General features: G+C 54.0%; 1 pseudogene; it reads right to left on the reverse strand.

Moving 5' to 3' along the window:
• Window positions 1-1,529: 1,529 nt before the first annotated feature.
• LOC133754786 (guanine nucleotide-binding protein G(I)/G(S)/G(T) subunit beta-1-like) lies at window positions 1,530-3,688 on the reverse strand (annotated as a pseudogene).
• Window positions 3,689-5,255: the final 1,567 nt, after the last annotated feature.

Consider the following 5,255-nt stretch of genomic DNA (forward strand, 5'->3'; position numbering starts at 1 on the left):
CTGTGCCACGGGCAGGGCAACAGGGGTCTGCACAGAATCCTTGGCATGGAGCTAGCGTGGCCCTCAGAGACACTTCCAGGACAAAGGGCAGGCTGGAGTGGCCAGAAGGCTGAAGAGGCTGGGGGAACTGCTAGGGACAGGGGAGGTGCACTCACATGCACCTGCCAGCACCTGACAGGTATGTACACCTCCACAGGTGGGGCAGGGCCAGGTTCTAGAGCATCATGGGAGCTGCAAGGCAGACTGGGATGGGGCAGGGAAGGGGGTGCCTGGCACTCAGGGTGCAGACAGCACATGTGGGATGTGTTGAGGGGCTCCCCATCCCCCTCAACCTGTGGAAGTCTGAATCCTGCACCCGAGGTGTGGCTTGACCATGACCATTTCCTTGCCACCTTGCCCTCGCCAGGTGCCACTACCTGAATCCTGCACCTGAGATGTGGCTTGGCCACAACCCTTCCTTGCCAACCCACCCTTGCCAGGTGCCACTACCCGAATGCCATATTTGGGACCAGTTTCATCGGCTGCTTTGCTAAGGTGAACTAAGGCACCCGCTGTCCTAGGTCAGAGCTAAGGGGAAGGAAGGGACAAGGGCTGGGCTGTGGGAAGGAGAAATTCCAAGAGCATGTGGTCAGTAGCGTCACCAGCTCTGCTCAGACACTGCCCCAAGGCATGACCCTGCCTCTGCCTGCACAGGGTCACCTTGTCAGGAGGGACCTCAGGTGCTCCCCGACACTCTCTTCTACATGGGGCTCTTCTGAGATAGCCCCAGGGCTAAAGCCCGCACATCTATGAAAACAGTTACTTCAGGAAGAAGTGGGGGAGCTCGGAGCCAGGTGAATCCATCCCTGCCAGCCGGCCAAGTACCCCCACCCTGAGAGCCTCAAACAGCACAGGTGGCCCCACGCAGGCACAGTTTACGCTCACCTGTCTAAACAGCTACTTCAGAATGTGGCAGATGGACAGTACGAGGCCCATCTCAAATGAACCCAACAGCCTGGGCCATGACAACCAGGTGGCTGAGGGAGCCCCTCACACCCAGCTGGAGCAGCAAAGCCAGCCAGGATCCCCTCATCCCTTGGGATACCCCAGTGGGGACGCTTTGCACTGAGACCAGCACTTTGAGCCACAAAAACCCCAGGGACCTCTCGGGGGTCCTGCAGATTCCATAGGATTCAGGGAAATCCTGTCATTCCAGGAAAATGCTGTCATCTAATTGTAAGCGAGAAAGCGGCTCAGTGACACATGAAGTCTCTGCCTTTATTCACATTCTCGGGGCAAACGCTCATTTTTTCTAGTAAGACACACTCCACACACTCAGACTGGGATGAAGCCATCTACCCCACCCTGAGAGTTTAGGGGAGGGGAAGAGGGAGCAGAGACTGAGGCCAGTGTCTGGTGGTAGGTGGGTTCTCCAAACTGCAGGGTGGCCTCTGGCCCCAGGCACGGCCTCCAGGAGCGGACACGCTCCCATCCTTCTCCCTTCCTCAGAATCCAACAGCAACCATTTGAAACAGAATTGGCTTTTTGCTTTATGTTTGTTTTAAGAAATAAAGAAGACAGATCTTGAGGAAGCTGCCCCAGGACCCCGTGTCCATGGTCATGCCATCATCTGTCATTCCCAGGGAGCTGATGCAGTTGCCATGACCAGCCAGGACACCTGGGAGGGAGCAAACAGCCACAGTCACCCCATGTGTGCCCACAACACCTCAGGCAGCCAGGAGGAATGGTGCCCATCGTGTCCAAGGGGTGCAAACAGCACCCTGCTCCTCTGCAAAGATGACACTCCAGGGACACACACTCCAGGGCCCAGCCTTGAGTCGGTCACCAAGGTGGGGTAGAGTTGGGAAAGGCACTGACACACAGGGATGCCCCGTGACACGTGCTGGCCCCTGAGCACACCGTGGTGCACTTAAGTAAGCGGCTAGCACCATAGTCCACTGGCTTAAGCCACCACTTCCAACACTGGCACCCCTGGGAGAGCTGGTTCAGTCCCAGCTGCTCCGCTTCCATTCTAGCTCCCTGCTAATGCACCTTGGAAGACAGCAGAAGATGGCCCAGGTGTTTGGACTGCTGCCACTCACATGAGAGAACTGGACGGTGCTCTTAACTCCTGGCTTCAGCCTGGCCCAGCCCTGACCACTGAGGCCATTTGGGGGGCATGCACTCTTCTCTCTAATAAATGCACTGGGTGTTGGTGCTGTGGTGAAGTGGGTTAGGCAGGCTGCCTTACTGCAGTGTCACATCCCAGCTACTTTGCATCTGATCCCAGATTCCTGTCATGTGCCTGGCAAGGCAGCAGAAGATGGCCCAAGTGCTTCAGCCCCTGCCACTCACAAGGGAGACTAGGATGGAGCTCCTGGCTCCTAGCTCTGGCCTGGCCCAGCCTTAGCTATTGCAGCCATTTGGAGAATAAGCTGGTGGGTGAACGATCTCTCTCTCTCTCTTTCTCTCTCCCCTTCTGGTCTCCTTCCCTTTCTCTGTCTCTTTTCCTTTCAAATAAGTTAATTCATTTAAAAGATAAAAGCATGTTTCTAACAAAAAGACTTGAAATAGAAGCACACCTGCCCACCCTACCACCCTCCAGCCTGGCAGCTCAGAGGGAGCACCCAGGGCTCAGGGTCCCCACTCTGCTGTGCCATGCTCTCCTCACAGGTACACATGGGAGGGACTTCTGGTGTGCCTTGAGCCAGCACTGGCAGGGGCCAGGGCCTGGATGTGGTGGACGTCTCCATCACCACCACCCATCATGCACAGCCTGAGCAACACAAACCTAATGCTTCAGCCCTTGTGTGTTGGTCACAGCCCCAGCTGCCTACCTGCCCAGCCAGCCTTGAGTGTGTCCCAGACATTGCAGTTGAAGCCACTTACTTAAGTCGTTGTACCTGGCAAGGAGAAGCCTCCTGCTCTTGGAGAAGGAGACTGAGGTGATCCCACAGATGATGTTGTCGTGGGAGTAGGTCATGAGCTTCTGGTTTGTGCGAAGGTCTAACAGCCTGCAGGTGGTGTCATCTGCGCCGGTGGCAAATGCATTGCCATTTGGAAAGAACTAGAAGAGGAAGAGAACCATGGCAGCATGTGACTGCTCAGTGACACAGTGACACAGACACAGCAGGAAGCTAAGCAGGGCTGGGCTCTGGCAAGAACTGGGGCGGGGTGGGGACACCACAGCTGCTATCCCCAAACAGTAGCTTTCACTGCAACCCAACAATGAGATGTGGTCAGTTGACACTCCTCTGCGGCCACCAGTCTTCAGCCTGAACTCAGGCAGGAGGGAGGGACTGAGCAGGGCAATGGACAACTCTGTAGTACACCAGAGGCATCCAGACACATCTAAAAACCTCCAGGGTACTGCAAGGCAAAAGCACTGCCTTCAGCCAAGGGGCTCAAGAGTTCGCCAGAGTGGCTCCAGCACACCCTGCCGGGGCCTGCAAGGGGTGGGTACAGGCCTCTCAAAGAACTGCCACACCGCCAATGCCTGAGAGCAATGGCTGACACATGGTCAGCTGGCTGGGGTCACGTCGGAAGTCATCTGTACCCCACTCTGTGAGTCAGGTTGCATTTACATGGTGGAGAGGAAAAATAGCTGACAGCTTGCAGGCTAGACCACAAAGCGAGTCGCGGCCCCCAGACTCACACAGATGACATTGATGTCAGACTCATGGCCTGTGAAGGTCTGCCACCAAGCCATGACAAAACCCAACAGGGGCTGGCGCTGTGGGTGTAGCAGGCAAAACTGCTGCCTGCAGTGCCGGCATCCCATATGGGCAACAGTTGGAGTACTGGCTGCTCTACTTCTGATCCAGCTCTCTGCTGTGGCCTGAGAAAGCAGTAGAAGATGACCCAAGTCCTGGCCCCCTGCACCCACATGGGAGACCTGGAAGAAGCTCCTGGCTTCGGATTGGTGCAGCTGCAGCCATTGCGGCCAATTTAGGAGTGAACCAGTGAATGGAAGACCTCTCTCTGCCTCTCGTTCTCTGTGTAACTGTTTCAAATAAATAAATAAATCTGAAAGGAAGGAAGGAAGGAAGGAAGGAAGGAAGGAAGGAAGGAAGGAAGGAAGGAAGGAAGGAAGGAAGGAAGGGAGAAAGAAAATCTACCAGGGCAGTTTGTCTAAAATGAATCTGACTTAAATGCTGGTCATTTATATACAAATAAAAAAATTGAGAGATTATATACGTGGGTTTCCAGAAAACTGAAGGCTGGAACAATTTCCTTGGATGGCAACACCTGATGTTTGCAGCTGCATCCAGCCTCACAGGGCAATGGCTCCCTCCCAGGACTACAAACAGCACCCATTGAGGGAAAATGTGAGAGCTGGGGTGGGCGAGTGGTGGACGTGAGATGCTGCCTGGATGCTTGCATCCACATTGCAGTGCCTGGATTTGAGTCCCAGTTCTGCTTATTCCTGGGAGGCAGATGGTGATGGCCCCAGTGCTTCAATCCCTGCCACTCAGACTGAGCCTGTCCCCCTGGCTTGTTGTGGGCAGCTGGGGGGTGACCTGCAAAAGGTGGGTCTCTTCTGTCTCTGTCTCTCTATGCTTTTTTTAAAATATTTATTTTGAGAGAGAGAGAGAGAGAGAGAGAGGAAGAGAGAGAGAGAAAGAGAGAGAGAGAGAGATCTTCTAGACACTGGTTCACTCCCTAGATAGCTACAACAGCCCTGGGCCAGGCCAAAGCTAAGAGCTTCATCAGGGTCTCCCATGTTGGGGCAGGAGCCCAAGCACTGGGCCATCTTCTGCTGCTTTCCCAGGTGCATTAGCAGGGAGCTGGATTGGAAGTGGAGCAGCCAGGACTCAAACCGGCACCCATATGGGATGTCAGCACTATAGGTGATGATGTTACCTGCTATGCCACAACACTGCCCCCTATGCCTTTCAAACAAATAAATTTTTAAAAAAAGGAAATATGCAGAGAAAAAAAAAGAAGCAGATACTGGATGCACAGCTGTAGTTCAAACATCTGCACTTCCTACAAGCAGTATTACTGGTCCACCCATTGTTATTTTGTGTTTTGAACCCCAAGGCCATTTCAGATGATATGAATGGTCCAGCTAAGGTCAAAGACAGCATTTCCTGTGTCCAAATCTTTGGCTCTGACCATGACCCCAAGGTACCGCAGTCCTGGCTCGAGTACTCACCATGTAATATCTCCAGAGCTGGTGATGATCTGATTGTCATCCAGGAATCAGCAGCAAGACAAGTAACCTGGCAAAGAGCAGATCCAAATGATGTCCTGTATCGAGCAAACCCTAACCC

This window comes from Lepus europaeus, unplaced genomic scaffold, assembly GCF_033115175.1.
Source record: "Lepus europaeus isolate LE1 unplaced genomic scaffold, mLepTim1.pri SCAFFOLD_29, whole genome shotgun sequence".
NCBI classification, from domain to species: domain Eukaryota; kingdom Metazoa; phylum Chordata; class Mammalia; order Lagomorpha; family Leporidae; genus Lepus; species Lepus europaeus.